The sequence below is a fragment of the Pipistrellus hanaki genome, assembly GCF_964339955.1.
Source record: "Pipistrellus hanaki genome assembly, chromosome: 13".
NCBI classification, from domain to species: Eukaryota; Metazoa; Chordata; class Mammalia; order Chiroptera; family Vespertilionidae; genus Pipistrellus; species Pipistrellus hanaki.
Window position 1 is genome coordinate 12,264,428 of NC_140515.1, and position 17,498 is coordinate 12,281,925.

General features: G+C 44.0%; 1 protein-coding gene across 19 annotated transcripts in view; it reads left to right on the forward strand.

Moving 5' to 3' along the window:
• Positions 1–17,498, forward strand: part of MAGI1 (membrane associated guanylate kinase, WW and PDZ domain containing 1) — a 518,034-nt gene that overhangs the window by 54,318 nt on the left and 446,218 nt on the right. The window lies entirely within an intron of this gene.

A 17,498-nucleotide genomic window follows, 5' to 3' on the forward strand; every position in this document is an offset into this window, starting at 1 on the left:
CCTAGGACACTGAATAAATGCCACAATCCATGTTCTGAAGGAGCAGAATACCTAGTTTTCTCCAGTAAAACTATACTTGAATTATACCTTGTCACTTTCCTAGAATTAAATTTGAGTTTTAAAAGCCAATAAATATTTAAGGAAAGTTTTATTTTTTGAGTCTTTTATAGGACAGGGAATGAGAAATAACATTTTATTTAAGCCATATTTGGCTTATAGCATAAACATGAATTTTATATGAAATTAATGCAAAATCTATTTTATGGCATCAGTATTTGTAAATTCTTTAATGCTTTAAGTGGATTACTTATGTTCACTGTTTACATTTTTTATTAATTATATGAATTATTCAAAAAATAAAAAGATACTAAGGAATTTGAGAAAAAAAACAAACAGATTTGAGCCAAACCAATACATAAAATAGTAAATATACATATTGATGGAGTGCTTTCTCTATGCCAAATTGTGAACATTTTTGTATGTTTCGTCTGTTAATTCTCACAAGGTCTTATAATTATCATCTCTATTTTACTCATAATGAAACTAAGATTTAGCATAGTTAGTGAGGTGAAGGTGAAATTCAAATCTAGATCTCAATGTCTTAGTTACTTTGCTATACAGAAATGTATGTGCTTGTGTATTGATGCATAATATCAAGTTGCATGTTTTCAGAGTTTTATAGTTTTGACTGGAGACTTTAGTTTTTCTGTTTGCTACGTGCAAACTGAGCCCTTAAAGCATGGTTTGGCCAAATTGTTATCAAAATATCATGGAGGCTATAATAGAACTTTAAATGGTGTAGATTATCAAATTCTGTGCAACATGAAGGAACTTATTGGTACAGTCTTTAGAAGGTGCTGAAGATGAAAATAAAATGGGGAGGATGGAGAGGAGGTGAAGAAGGAAGTGAAGTAGAGGGGGAGAGAAAATACCAGATTAGAGGCCTCATGAAAATGTGCTTAATCTCTTTAAATTTTGACCAGTGTAAGAATGGGGCTGAGATGAGTGGACTGATGCCTCTTGGGAGCATACCAACTCGCTCTACATTTTGTCTTCATAAAGGTATTTGGCATCCACCTGGAGGGCAGGGCACCAGTGATGTTCGGAGAACTGGACTTTAATTGAGCACCACTGTTTACCAGATGTGTGACTCCAGTCAAGATGCCTAAGCACTTGTAGTTTATTTTCCCATATATTAAATTAGAATAATATCAATCTATTGTACTTTTATGTTGTTCTGAGGCTTGAGTATATATGCAGATTGTGCTGAATAAATGTTAACTGTTAGTAGATGAATATAAGAGCTTTCTTTTTGTCTGATTTTCTCTTCTCTTTCACTATCATTCTTATCATTAGCAGGCTCTTTTCCCCAACCTGAACCCTGCAGAGGGATCATCCAATTTTAGCAGGAATACATGAAGTGTCAGGCTGAATAGGAACTTTAAGTAAAAGTCAGGGAATAAAATGATTCTAGGTAAGTAAAGGCGAGACAATGCTGACTGCCCAGGAGGTTTTATAAAAGAAACTAAGTTAAAAGGAATACCTACTTAATTAAATTATAACTCAAATAAAAGAAGGAACCAATGTGTATATCATATGTATATGACATACACATTAGACAATGGAATGTTACTGCATCTTAAAATGTTTAAAATTGCTAAGGTGTAATCAGCAAAATTTTATCTTCTTGTGAACATCTCTCTAACAATAGGGAGGCAATTTGAATTGTTTTTAACACTGTTTATATTTACAACTACAGGCCTGATGCATGAAATTCGTACAAGGGGCTCGGCCCTCACAGCCCCAGTTTTGTCTGGAAGGTCGTCGGGCTGTCTGGTCTAATTAGCATATTATGCTTTCATTATTATAGATTGTTATAGATAGATGGCTTTGTCATAAATCTATCTTTTAATGGTCTTCTTCCTTACACTCCTTTCTCCTCTGCTATTGTAAGTGTTCCCTCCTCTTTCCCAACAGGTGATGAGAACCACTTTGCCATGCGATGTGGCAGAATTGGGGATTGGCTGAGCTTTGCCACGTGATATGGCAGAATTGGAGATTGGCTGAGCTTTGCCACGTGATGTGGCAGAATTGGGGAATGGCTAAGCTGCTGGGAGAAAGCAGTGGGACTGAGAAAGCCTTGACTAGCCCCACACCCTTATTCCCCGAACTAGTGTTTTCCCAATGCTATCCCTTCAGCCGCAGAGGATCTTTTCCCATTTGCCTCTGGACTTCCCTCTGCTCCTTCTTGCTGGGTATAGCACGATGAGTGAGTGTTCCCAAGAGGAAGCTATGTTGCGCTGCAAGCAGGGTAAGAAGTTCATTCCCTGGGGGGTGACATTCCAAACCATCTGCCTCATTGGCCACTTGGTGCAGAGGTGAAGGGAAGCTGGGTGTGGAGCCGGGTCAAGCCCAGGGAAGCACATGGCAGGATGCGGGGCCGGGCTCCCCCACAGCAGGATGCAGGGAGGCCAGGTCACCTGGCTGGTGGAAGCGAGGCTGTGCCTGAGCCAGCCTCATGGATCTGTGCATGATGACAGGGCTCCTGTGAGCTCGCTGAGTTTCCATGGCTTGGCTTTTTTTTTGAATTTCATAAAAGCATTTGCTTGACTTGGATGCAGATTTAATTTCCTTTCTGGGTGAAGGGTCTCAGATAGTAGAGCATGCTGGCTGCCAGCTCAGAGTGCCTGCCAGGGGCTGCTGAAAGGAGAAATTTTAAAAGGAGAATGTGGAGTGAGGCCTGAAGTACTTCAGGGAGCATTTCAAATTGAATCCTTTTACAATGAGATGGTCTCCAGTGATGACATTGAGTTCTGAGAGGTGCCAGGACTTGTTTTTCTCAGGTTCAGCACCACTTAAAACCATAAGCCATACATGATGAAGAATAAGCACAATCAGGCCCACCTTCTCTAAGGCTCTGAGGCCTGGTGGACCTTCTAGATAACGATTTGTAAACGTGCATAATTCAGGGCATATTTAAACAACGGATGTGTTTATTAATCTGGAATGAAACTGATTCCTAATAACCCTTGTGGCAAATTTGACCATTCTCCAGGTGGCAAAGCCATGCCCATGTAAACTCACTGTATCAGGTAGCTCTTGCTACCAACCCGCTGTGTAGCAAACTGCTCCCAAAGCCACAGCTTACAAGGACACCTTTCTCTCAGTCATAGGTTTGTGGGTGGCTTTTGTCAGTATGGCCTTGGCTGCAGAGTATGGGGGTTGGGTTGGGGTTCGCTGTATCTCTTTCCTCTTTCTTCTCTGACTAGCAGCTACTCGGACATATTCTGCTCATGGTGGGTCACCAGAGAACCAGCGGGCTAGCTGGACTGCAAAAGCACATGTGAAGCCTTCGTTTGTCATGCGTGGGCACATTCAAGGGCCAAAGCAGACTGTGTGGTCCAGCATGGCATTCCTGGTGCAGAGGAGCACACTCCATCCACATCAGAGAGAACTGCAGAGTTCCCTGGCAAAGAGCATGGATGTTCAATTTTAAAACGGGTGGTATGAAGAGCCAGGAGCATTAAGCTTTCTTGGTTTGTTCCTTCTTCCTGTCGTCCTCCCTTAACCTCCCTTCTTTCCTTTTATGGTATAATGTACATTAACATTAAAATCGCCATTTTAACCATCTCTAAGGTATTTTTGTGGCATTAATTACATTCACGTTGTTGTGCAACCACCACCATCGTCCACCTACAGAACTTTTTCATCTTTTCAAACACTAACTCCCTACTTCCTCACCCCCTCAGCCCCAGGCAACTGCCATTCTGGTTTATAGCTCGATGAATTTGACTGCTCTGCATATCACATGTAAATAGAACCATGCAATATTTATCTTTTGACGCGCCTACATCACTTAACATAATGTCTTCAAGATTCATCCATGTCTCAAAATTCCCTTCCCCTTTGGGCTGAATAACATTCCATTATAAGTCTGTGTTAAATTTGTTGACCCATTCATCTATCAATAGACACTTGGGTTACTTCCATTTTCCTGATTTCTTTTTTTAAAATAAATTTTTATTTTTCAGTTACAGTTGACATACAATTTTATATTAATTTTAGGTGTAGAACATAGCGATTAGACATTTATATAATTTATAAAGTGGTGACTCCGATAAATCTAGTACCTTTCTGACACCATACATAGTTATTACAATATGAGTTACTATATTCTCTATGCCATACTTAATATTCCCTATGACTGTTTTGTAACTACCAGTGTCTACTTTTTAATCCCTTTACTTTTTTCACCCACCCCTTCAACCTCCCTTCCCATTTGGCAACTATCAAAATGTTCTCTGGATCTGTGAATTGGTCCTTTCATTTTATTTCTTAGATTTCACCTGTAAGTAAATTATATGGCATTTGTCTTTCTCTGTCTGACTTATTTCACTCAGCACAATATCTTATAGGTCCATGTTGTTGCAGATGGCGAGGTTTCATTTTTTTTATGGCCTAGTACTGTTCCATTATGTGCATGCATTATTTCTGTTTCTATTCATTTATTGATGAACACTTAAATTGCTTCCATATCCTGGCTGTTGTAAATGATGTTGCAGTGAACAAATGGATGCCTATGTCTTTAGGAATTAGTGTTTTTGGTTTCTTCAGATAAATACCCAGAAATGGAATTGCTGGGTTCTTCTTTGTCTCTTATTATAGTCTTTGTTGAAAGCCTGTTTTAACTGTTTTAAGTATTGTTACCCCAGCGTTTTTTTTTTTTTTCCACTTCCATTTATATGAAATGTCTTTTTCCATTCCTTTACATTCAATCTGTGTGTGTCTTTTCATCTGGAGTCCCTTGTAGACAACATATATAAGGGTCTTCCTTTTTTACCCTTTTGCCAATGCTATCGTTGGACTGGAGCATTTAATCCATTTATATTTAAAGCACTTATTGATAGGTATATAGTTACTGCCATTTCATTATTAATTTTTTTTAATCTTCCCCCCCTCTCCTTCTTATATAAGTCCCTTCAACATTTCTTGTAACAATGGTTTGGTGGTAATTAACTCCTTTATCTTTTTCTTGTCTGGGAAGCCCTTTATCTGTTCTTCAATTCTAAATGATAGCTTTGCTGGGTAGAGTTATCTTGGTTGTAGGTCTTGCCTTTTATCACTTTGAACATTTCTTTTCTTCTTTTTTAAAAAAAAATATATTTTATTGATTTTTAACAGAGAGGAAGAGAGAGCGATAGAGAGCTAGAAACGTCGATGAGAGAGAAACATCGACCAGCTGCCTCTTACACACCCCCTACCGGGGATGTGCCCGCAACCAATGTACATGTCCTTGACTGGAATTGAACCTGGGACCTTTCAGTCCGCAGACCGATGCTCTACCACTGAGCCAAACTGGTTTCGGCCACTTTGAATATTTCTTGTAGTCCCTTCACGTCTCCAAAGTTTCTGTTGAGAAATCAACTGACAGTCTCATGAGTGAGCCTTTGTAAATAACTGCCTTTCTCATGCTGCTTCTAAGATTTTCTTTGTCTTTAACCTTTAGCATTTTAATCATGAGAGTTTTCTGCTACCTTATCTTCAAATCCCTGATTTGATCCTCTACTTAATTAATCTGCTGCTGATTTCCTCTAATGTATTTTTCATTTCTGTTTTTTATAAATGATTTTTATCTCCATTTTTATGTTTCCTGTGTTTTTGTTGAAGTTCTCACTGAAATCTTTGAGCATCCTTATAACCAGTGTTCTGAACTCTGCAGCTGGTAGATTGTTTCAAAAAAATTTTTTTTCTGGAGCTTCATTTGGGACATGTTATTTGTCTCCTCATTTTGGCTGCCTCCCTGTGCTTGTTTCTATATATCAGGTGGAGCTGTTACATTTCCTGGGCTTGGTGGAGTGGCCTTATGTAGTAGGTGTCCTGTGGGTCCCAGGAGAGCAGTCTCTCTGGCTACCTGAGCTGGGTGCTCAGGGTTGTCCCTTGTGTGGGTTGTGTGTTGCCTCCATTTATAGTTGAGCTTTGATTGCTGTTGGCATGTTAGTGGGTGGCTGATTAGCTGTGAGGACTGACTACGACTACAGCTTTCATGCAGGTGTTGACCCTACGGAGCATGATTTGCTTTAAGAGGGCTCTGGTGCCTGCTGACTGCACCTTTGAGTGTGTCTTTTGGGTGAGGTGGTTGGGTGGTGCTCTGGCATGGTGTGAAGCTGGCCACCGGGTGTATTGGTTTGGGGCCTCTTGGAAGGGTTTCTGGTACCAGCCCATGGTCAATCAATGCCTATGTCCTGGCACAGGGCCACCTGATATGAGCTACAAAATGATCTTCAGATGGTTGCTACTTCTGCTGGGCTTGAAGGTGCCCAGAAGAGGCTAAGCTACCAAGTGAGGCTGGCTGTTGCTGGTTTCGGGCTTGGGGCCACTTACCTGAGGTATGTGGCAAGCTAAGGTTAGATGCTGCTTGCTTGGGGTTTGTGAACCTTTGAGAAGCTTAAGTCCACACGTGAGCCAAGACAGGACATTTGTATAGAAAAGCCACTGGAAGTGACTTGGGTGCACCTATAAATTGGATGGGGTGGGGTCTGAGGGAGTCACCAGGGCAGGATTAAGGGTGTTAGGCAGATTGATAGACACTCACATGTGGCCCTGGCTTGCACTTGCAGGGGGAGGGCTCAGCAAAGGAACAGAGGCCTCTGCCAGCCCTTCTGTCTGGGAGAAAGCTGCCCCTCCAGTCCTCGTTCTGAAGCCAGTTCAGTTCCTTCTCATATGCCACTGGTGCCCCTGGAGCTGCTGGCTCTGTGCTGGAGCTCAGAGCAACTGAGTTCCCGTAATTCTCTGTGTGGGCCCTTTAAGAGGAACTACTGGGACTCCAGCAACCTCTGTCTCACTCAGCCTCTATCCTCACTGGTTTCCACATACAGAGTTATGGGGATTTCTCTTCCCAGCACAGGAACCTTGGGATGGGGACCTTGCTTCTTAGCGAGGACGTCTGTAGCTGCCACATGTGAGTGTGGGACCATCTTGTTCTGTGCTTCTGCCCTTCTTACCAGGTATAGTCTCGTGTTGGCTTCTTCTGTATGTCTGTCTTTGTGATAGAATCCTGTTCAGCTGGCAGTTCTCAGGGACGGGGGTTCAGTGGTTAGGTTGTAATTTTGATGTAGCTGTGGAAGGAGGCAAGCACAGCATTTACCTTCTCTGCCTTCTTGACCAGCCACTTTCCTGGTTCTTTGTTGCTGAGTTCCCATTCTCCCTAGACTGGAGCCATCTGACTTTGTCTAATAATCTTTTCCTTTCCGGATTCTGGGTCCAGCTTTGTCCATTCATTCATTCAACAGATACTTATTTAGCACCTTGTATGTCCCAGCAGCTGTTCTAAAGAAACCTGAAATCTCTCAATACTTAGAATTGTGCTGTCCTATTTGGTAACAAGTTACATGTACTTATTTAAATATAACTTAATTAAAGTGAAATAAAATTTAAAATGCATTTCTTCAAATTTCAAATAGAGCTGCATTTCCAGTGATTCATTGCCACTAGTGCCTACCGTATTAGACAGTGCTGACTGGAGAGTTCAGGGAAAGCCAGACAGCAGTGGTAGAGTGATTGCTCTCTACTTCTGGAAACTATCCCCTTAAACCACAAGTCTATTAGCTGTCATCTTGTGTGTGCAATTAATTACGATTTATCTGTCTAGGTTTGAGCAACAAGTCAGCCAATCAGAGCCCTCCCTCAGCACTTGGGAAAGCAGACTGAACAAGTGATTCAGCTACTCTAGGTCACGGACAGTTGTACTTTCTGGAGGCATTTGGCAGTGCCAGGAGACGTTCGATTTTCGCAGCTGGGGGAAGCCGGAGGTGCTGCAGGCATGTCATCGAAACACCCCACAATGCTCAGGACACAGCCCCCCACAGCAAAGATGGCCCCAGTGCTCCCAGTTCCAAACGTGAGATATGTCCCTACTGCTGTGGAAATCGTCACAGATAAGCACAGGGACGGAGAGCCATGTTTTTGGCATGTATAAGAAGCTGGTGCGCAATGAGAGAACATGAGGCTCCAGTCTCCACTTGCTTTTCCTGAGACCAACCCTCTTTTCTTCGCTTGGAGTCTGGAAATGAAACTCAGTGTTATACAACTTGACTGTTTCACTTGAATTATTTTGAATTGGGTTTTAGCCTTTTGCCCAATGTTGCTAATACAGCAAGTTGTTTAGCAGCTCCTTCCTTTAGTTATACCCTACATTGGGTATTAGCTTTAAGGTAGTCCTATGAAGTGTCCAACACATACTTGTAGTAGGCATTCAGTTGTAACAAGCTCATAAACATGTTTTGACTAAGTTCCAAATAAACTGTTACATTCTGTATGAAGCAACTATTATTTTACATAAACAATGGGGCACCATCCTATTTCACCAGTGCATCTTGGCTGGTGATGATCTTAGTCCTACATGTTTTTACTGGCAACTAAAGGGCATCAGTAGAATGCCTCTTCAAAATCTTACCAGCCCCGCGGGCAGGTGCGGTGTCTGAGGATTTTCTGCATTGTATCACCTGTGTAGACGGAAAGACCTCTATCTACTTAAAGGGAGGCCTAGTGTTTTAAAGAAGACTGTGTTTTAGTTATTTGGAAACCTTATGAATCAACTTGATTTCCAAAAATCAACAGCCTGAGACTTTGCTTTTTGATAACTCAAGAAATCCTTGATAGAATGTCCATGGAAGTGACATATTTTTATCGTGGAGATTATAACCAAGAGTAGTTATGTATATGAAAGTGAGCTTCAACATCCTACACACCTGGACAGTATTTGAAGGTTTGCCACTAATTGTCACTATTCCTTACAAAATAATTCAAACAATACAATAAATATATTGTGAAGCTACATAAAATACCCTTTTGGTGGTCTAATTTGGTGTATCCATATATAATTACTTAAAGTAATAAGGGAGTAGAGATACAGAATAAAAAACAAATTCAAAGGCTTAAAAGGTATAGAATGAAAAGTCTGATTCCCAGAGCCCTGCCCCGCACTTCTAGCTGGAATCACCTTTAATGGCTTCTCATCTAAACATGGTATATACTGTTAGAAGTATACTCTTGTTCCTCTTCCCTTTCTCTCCTTCCTTTAATAAATACACGGAGCCGAAACCGGTTTGGCTCAGTGGATAGAGCGTCGGCCTGTGGACTGAAAGGTCCCAGGTTCGATTCCGGTCAAAGGCATGTACCTTGGTTGCGGATACATCCCCAGTAGGGGGTATGCAGGAGGCAGCTGATTGATGATTCTTCCTCATCAATGTTTCTAACTCTCTATCCCTCTCTTCCTCTCTGTAAAAAAATCAATAAAATATATTTTAAAAAATACACAGAAGAAATAGAAAACAGTGTGTGTGTGTGTGTGTGTGTGTGTGTGTGTGTGTGTGTGTATGTGCGCGTGCGCTGTATGTATTTTTTGACGATATGTATATATCAGTTTCTGCTCATTATTTTCAGTTAATGTTTACAATGCTGTTTTGGAGTCCCTTTCCATTAGCACTGAGATTGGCTTCATTCTTCCCAGTGACTTGGAGTTCACCTTCATGTCATTGTTCCATGCGTAATTCACTTAACCAGCCCTTCGGATGAGCATACTGTTCTTGCAGCCTTTGTTTTTACAAATACTGCTGCCATGAGTAATGTATCCTTGGACCTCCATCTTTATGCACGTATCATTGTACTTAAAGTAACATTACAGGACTAGCCTTTTTGGTTCAAAATGTAAACACATTTTCCGCTTTTATTACATTGCCCAGTTGCCCTTCCAAAATGATGCACCGTTTTCTGCTTTTACCCACTCTATATGGACATGCCTAAAATTCCATCCCCTTATTCCTTACCATCCTTTCCTTCCCACTTCTCTTTTCCCTGCCTAGCACCAGGCCAGCCTAGAAGGTGGGAGGCCTTCCGTGGAAGTGTTTATCTCATCAGAGTATGTAGAACACAAATCATGGGTGCGTTCTGAGAAGACACAACCTGTCCCCTCCCCCCACCCACCTCCAGCCCTGCTAATTGCTGGCCCAGCTGCTTCTGGGTGAAACTCCTGCCTCACCGTTCCTCCCTTTCATTCACTGGGAGGCTTTTAGGAGCTGGTTCTCATCCGTGGTGCCTGAGAAGTTGAAGTCTTTTCACTTGCCTTGGCGTTTGCCAGCACTTAGAAATAGGCATGGTTGGACCACTGACTCCTCAGCCGTTTCTGTTTGCATGTACAATGTCAGAAACAGTTTCCAAGCCTGGCATCTCCATTCCTGCTTCCACCCGGGGATATGGGTAGGACCCAGGTTTCCAGCCACATGCTTCTCTCTCTTTCCTAGCCTTCGCCCCAGTGGGAGTCACCTGTAACTTGATTCTGTGGTCTGTGGAGTTTGACTTCATACCCTGTTTCCCCGAAAATAAGACAGTGTCTTATATTAATTTTTGCTCCCAAAGATGCACTAGGTCTTATTTTCAGGGGATGTCTTATTTTTCCATGAAGAAGAATACGGTACACATTTATTGTTAAATGAAAATAAAGGAAATTTATTACCTGTATATGGTACGGTAGTACAGTAGTTGTCAACACAAACCAGACAAACTGTGAATCCTACAGTATCAAGAATTTACTCATTTATTCAATGACAATCATGTCATCATCTTCTGGAACATCATCATAACAGTCCAATTCCTGAATTTCCTGGTGAATTTCTTGTGACTGCATTTCTTTCAGAATCAGTGGACCAAATCTCTCATGTTTAGCAATAGCATTCTGAGACAGAGCCTAGGGGGGGCCTTATTTTCGGGGGGGATGCCTTATATTTCACTCAGAAGGAAACCTGTAAGTAGGTCTTATTTTTGGGGAAACACGGTAGTAAGAGCGGTTTTGAAATCCTCTCACGATGGCATTATTGGCAGGTCCTCTTTGGAGGGCTCTCCCGTTTTGGAGCAGAAATTGATATTCTGTTCTCTTCCTAACTCTCCTCCCAACATTTTATTGTGAAAAATGTTAAACATACAGCAGAGTGGAAACACCCATATGCCTGCTTCCAGGTTCGGCCATAAATATCTTACTGTGCTTGTTTCAGTGTGGAACTATCCCTCGTTCATTATTTTGGGCTCTTTGGCGACTTCTCTCTGGCATGTCAGAGGCATCCCAGCACGGAGGGTGAGGAGTGTGAGCTCTGGAGCCAGACAGCCTAGCTTTCCTTCTTGACTGTGCTGTTTAACCTGTGACCGTGGGCTCACTCCTAACCTCCTGTGCCTCCATGTTCTCATCCGTGCTGACTCCATGGGCTCTGTGAGATTAAATGAGTCGGTATGTCTATAGCACTTAGAACAGAGTCTGCCCATACTAACCTTGTAGTACATGCCACATAGTAGGTGCTCAATTAATAACAATTTTATGGATTTTTGTGGCTTTTTAAAACAAATATTGTTCATGCACTTTAGGGTCTAAGCCAGTGTGACCTGGTACTGTACCAGATGTTTTAAGTTCATTGCCTCACTTGATCCTTCAGCAGACTATCCCCACTTTCAGAGGTGAGCAAACTGAGGCCTCGTAAGTGACAGCAATGAGATTTAATCACAGATCTATTGCACTTCAGTGGTCACAACCTCCAGGTGTTGCCCTTTCTTTTTAAATCTCAAAATGGGGAAATTTCAGGATTCTGTAAGGTATAGCATTTCTGTGTTTGGAAAACAAACTTTTCAACTGAACTCTGGGAAACGGGTACAAGCACATACTGTTTGATCACTTTGGTGTGACCTTGAGGTGCTGAAGGTCAATGTTGCAGAGGAAAGAACACCTTGCTGTTTTCGTATTTGCTAACATACTTTCCCTCCCATCAGCATGTCCAGGCCCAGGCCCTCCTGCTGTCCGGGGTTCTGGCTGACATAGCCGGGCCAGAATTTCCTCAGGTGTTTTGGCAGTGCCCTCATTTGTCAACTGTGTAATACCTCAGATGCTAGAAAATTACTGCTGGTTTGCTGTCCAAAGTCTTTTGTTGAAAATAGAAAATAGAAAAATAATGTGGCCACTGACTCTCTCATAGACCTGGATGTTTTGAAGGGAAGCCTTGCCCCAGTTGGTTGCTTTAGGGTAGGGGTGTCGAACTCAATCAGAGAAGGGGCCAAAATCTAAAATCCAGCCTAAATCGCGGGCCAAATGGTTTACTGAACAGTCATAAACTGACAATGTCATAAACTGACAGCGGAGTGCAGTGATGACAGCGCGGTGCGGGCCACATTGCAAGGCCTGGCGGGCTGGATTTGGCCCGCGGGCCTTGTGTTTGACACATGTGCTTTAGGGTGAAACTTTGGCCTTGTTAACACCCACATCTCTGAGAAATAGGCTGTGGTATGAGTACTCCTCAGGCAGTGAAGAGGAGATTGAAATAAAGCCGTCAGCTTTTGCCTTCTCACTACAGTTCCTGCCTTAATTCAGATTTAGTCCTCATCCCCTTCCCCATTCATTCCAGGTGACAGTGTGAGTCTCACACCCTCACCGTTGGCTCATCTCCCTCTGCAGTTGAGAGGCCAAAGCCAGTAATGTCACTTGGCTTTCATTGTATTTGCTTTAAGAGTTACCTTACTTTTATGGCAGCTAATTCTGTATGTCTCATTATAGAGGTAATATAAAGTTTTCATTTAAAGAACATTTAATTACATAAAAGAAACTCCTTTTTTTAAAAAAAAGCTAAGACGGGAGAATAGAATTGCACACGGATGTGGCCAAAGTCACGAGGATGGCATGCAGAAGGTGGAAGTTTTTAAAATACTCAGTGACCTCAGGGTTGTCTGTCTAGCCCCTGTTGACTGCTGTTTTGGGCAGAGGGAGCACTTATCGGATAGTTGCATCTGTTTTGAAGATGCTCAGTGGAAAGTCACTTACACCCTGCATCTGTTTCTTGGCTAAGAAAAATATAGGCAGTGGATTCTGCCGCTTCGTACGGTTTTAGAGCAAGGCTAGCCATGCCTGGGGCTTTGGCCCAGCACACGTGTGTTCATGTAACAGCCTTCGGTACCATCAGCACCCAGAATCGGTGAGTGGGGTGCAGATATTTCCAACTTCTTATTGAAATTCTCTGCATTTTTTATTCTTGGGTACTGTAAATCTGCTAGACTTGGGGCGGCCTCAGAAGGGAGACACATCAAACGTGGCATCCCCAGGGAGTTCCCTGAAAGAGAATCCAGGGTAAGTAAGCCCAGTGAGGATTTGCGTGACTCTCAGGGATTCTGTTTAGGAAGATGAAGATGTACAGCTGCTCAAAGAACCTGCCTGCACTGAGTTAGCGCCAAATCACCTGGAGTTTGGAAGAGAGGGAAGGTGAGGGCAAGATCCTTCCCTTGGAGGAGAGTCAGGTCGTCTCTGGTATGAACCTGTTGGCAATTCATGGAGCCTTAAGAGTGGGAGCAAATGGAGAGTGGGGTGGGGTTTTGAAATGGATTGATGTGTGTGTGTGTGTGTGTGTGTGTGTGTGTGTGTGTGTGTGTTAGAGAGAGAGGAGAGAGAGAGAGGAGAGAGATTAATTGGTTTTGGGGGGACTTAAGGAGTCTCCTTTCTCTGTGTCTCTTGGTAAGAGAGGAGCAGGTGACTTGGACGACAGCTCTGGGAAGTCCTCTTTCTCAGACTGGCTCCCTGCCCTAGAGATCTGAGGCCTGTGTGGAGGTCAGGGTGGTACTCCTGGGTCTGCTCCGAGGGTCTGCCTTTGCTGTCAGTGGAGGCCACTTCCTCCCAGAGTGTGGGCTGTCTACTAGAAGGTCAGCGGTTTGGCTTCTCTCAAGTCCTGAAGTACTTTTGATCCCCACCCCTCCCCGCCGGATCTCGGTGCCAAGGTATTTACTGGGGGCAGAGTTTCACTGTAAAAGAGACAGGCCAGTGGGAGCCAGTGGGTGAAGCCTGTTCGTTTCTGTCTGCAGGGTGGTGTGTCGTGACTGCTTTGCAGAGATATGATGTGATAAGGGCTCATGTTAATATTCTTAAAAGTGACATTAGAAGGACCAGGCTCGCAGAGTGGTTATATGCCAGGACTCAGCAATCCTGCTGTCTTCCATTAGTCTCTGGCAGCCTGTGTCTCAGATAAATTGCTTAAGTTTTATGAGCTGCATTCATCTAACATATAAAAAATGTTGACTTTTGTCCTAGCTAGTTTGCTCAGTGGTTAGAGCATTGGCTCAAGGACTGAAGCTTCGTTCTGGTCAAGGGTGTGTGCTTTTGTAGCGGGCTTGATCCCTGGCCTTGGTCAGGGCGTGTGAGGGAAGCAACCAATTGATGTGTCTCTCTCACATTGATATTTCTCACTGTCTCTCGCCCTCCCTCCCTCCCACTGACTCTGGAGATCAATGAAGAAAATATCCTCAGATGAGGATTTAAAAAAAAAAAAAAAGTTGACCTTTAGTAAACAAATTTTATTAGGTATCTACTGTATGCATGGCATTGTACCAGATCTTGAGATAAATGGGTGAAAAAGGCAGGCAAAGCTTCTGTCCTCATGGAATTTTCCTCTTTTCATTTAGGAGGTGTGTGAGATCTAAATAAAATAGTGCCTGTAAAACGGCTTGGCAGAGGGCTCTTCTTAAATTATGAAGTAATTATTATGGAGAAGTTATGAACTGCCCAGTGTACCTTGGGTTGCCGTTATTTTAACAACAGAACTTGGAATAAATTACTTCATTCTTTTATACACAGAATTAAAAAAAAACACCCACGAATATTCTTTTAATGTTCTTTCTTGCCTGTTCCTACGATGAAACCTAATTTCTCTGCCCAATGTGTCATGATTCTTTTTTTTTTTTAAATCTCACCTGAGGATATTTTTCCATTGATTTCAAAGAGAGGAAGAGGGAGAGAGAGAAACATCAATGGGTTCACTTATCGTACGTGCCCCCACTGGGGATAGAACCTGCATTCTAGGTATATGCTCTGAAGGGAAACGAACCCACTACCTTTAGGTGCACAGGATGAAATTCAACCAACTGAGCCACATAGCCAAGGCTGTGTCATGATTTTTTAACCAATGTTTTTATGTAACAAAGCTCACCTTTCTAAATAGCTGACTTGGAAAGTATATTTGTATGTGTATGTGCATGAGAGTGGGTGACTCCTGGAAAAGCATCAGTCCACTTGGATATTGTAGTGCAGCGTAGTGTCCATAAAAACAAACCAGCCAAATGTGCTTATTTCTTATCCCGAAACCACTGATGGGGGGAGAGTAAAGAAAGACAACCGTTTGGTTAAGCCAGATCCTGGAAGCTGCCCCCATTGGAGGAATAGCCTTTACCCAGGAACTCAGCGGATTGCTCAGGTGGCCAGCCGGCGCCTGGCTCTCACCAAGCCCCATGAGGTCCGCGTCCTTCTCCTGGCTCAGGGGAACACGCATGGTGGTTATCGGCAGACACTGTCCTAGGAGGCCTGACGGGAAGGTCCGGGGGAAGAGGAATGGAGTCTGTCCTAATGGGAAAGTTTGTTTTCTGAAACATGTCCCATGACATGTTCAGATGTAGTCCTGGATTACCAGTCCACCCCCCACTGCATTGGCACTGAGGACGGCTGGGCTCCACCGAGGGCCTTTGGAGGCGCTGTCTGGGCCCTTGGCCTTCTTATCGCACTGATGTCTCTGACAGGCCTCCTCCTAAATGTTGTCCCAAAAGACCCAGCACCTACAGAGGTGTTTCTGCTGCTACAGCCGGCCATGCAGAATGCACAAAGTAGTGTGAGGGGCTTTATCCGTTCTATATTTTCTCTTAACTCACACCAGGAATCTTCAGGATCCTGGCATTTATTCAGGGCAGACGGTGTGCACACAGTTCGGTGTGCGTGGCCAGTGTTGCTGGCGGACCTGGACCCGAGAGGAACAGCACTGGCGGCTGCCCCCTGGGAGGAAGGGGCTGATCACTGGGTTAATTCAGAGAGGTGAAGGGAGGTGCGTGCTGGGGAAGTAGCACCACGCTCGAGGGGACGTTCCTTTCTGTGGATCTGGGTTGAGATGACTCAGTTTTTGACGGGTCAGAGACAACTCAGTTTTCTGTCTGTGTGTCCTTCCCAGTGTATCTCACCCGAGGAGCAGCCCGGTGGGGGGTGAGCGGGATGGGAACAGGAGTAACCCCTCTCCTTGTCCCTGGAAGCGTGGTGTCATGGAAGGTCAGAAGGTTATTCTGGGGTTTCATGTTATTTCCGAACATAACAGCAATGGAATCCATCCCTCTAGCCCAGTGGTCGGCAAACTGTGGCTCGCGAGTCACATGCGGCTCTTTGGCCCCTTGAGTGTGGCTCTTGGGCGAGTCTATTTTGAAGAAGTGGCGTTAGAAGAAGTTTAAGTTTAAAAAATTTGGCTCTCAAAAGAAATTTCAATCGTTGTACTGTTGATATTTGGCTCTGTGGACTAATGAGTTTGCCGACCACTGCCCTAGCCTGTCGATGTCTGCCTGCCTGCCACATCCGGCTGGCTGTGCTCTGAGCTGCCACGGGACAGGCAGACGAGTCCCTGTCTACGGGAGCCTATGATGTAGAGACGAGGCATAGAGCGTCAGCCACAGGATGGGCTATGAACAGGAAACGAAGGAGTGCACGCAACTGAGCATTTAAACTCATTTGTCAGTATTTTCTCTCACGGCCTCATCGGAGGAAGGATCGGGAAATTCTATGGACACGCGGTGGGGAATTGCAGGGAGAAGGAGAATGGACAAGGTGCAGGGTACCAGGAACCATCTCCCTGCACAGCTCCGCTCAGGTATTTTGTGTGGACAATGAGACCCATAATCCCAGCTTCAAACCTGGGAGATTTTCTCCGGTGTGACTTCCAGATAAAACACTGTAATTAAATCATGATCAGGCACTTTTCATTCCTTTGGCGCCCTTCCATTGGCCAGACCTGCTTTCTGTTTGGCAACCACAGACTTGATAAAGGAACCAGCGACATCCTAGTTGTCCCAGAATTGTTTGTACCCATCACTTGGTTAGAATCCACTCCGAAGACAGATGTCTGCCCCCCTCTCCTGCTCCCCCGGCCCCCCAGTTCTCCTCTCTAAAGATGCCAGAGCCCTGGTGAGGAATCTGTGAAATGTAAATTCTGCCTTGGTTACGAGGTTCAGTGGAGTGGCTGGAGGCTTTCCCAGAAGAAGGCCGAGGCAGAGTTGTCTAGACATTGCTTTCTCCTTATCTAGGCAGCCGCTCTGGGCGCCTTTCCACACAGGAAGTGGGGCTCACGGGCAGGCAGCTGAGCGTCTAAAGTAGGGGTGTCGAACTCAGAGAAGGGGCCAAAATCTAAAATCCAGCCTAAATCGCGGGCCGAATGGTTTACTGAACAGTCATAAACTGACAATGTCATAAACTGATAGCGGAGTGCAGTGATGACAGCGTGGTGCGGGCCACATTGCAAGGCCTGGCGGGCTGGATTTGGCCCGCGGGCCTTGTGTTTGACACATGTGGTCTAAAGCCCCATCGGGGTGCGTCCTATCCCTCCTGAAGACACGGGGCTGGGCAGTTGGTTTGGGAAGGACAGAAAGAGCCTCGCCTTTTTGTTTTTGTTGGTAGAAGAGAG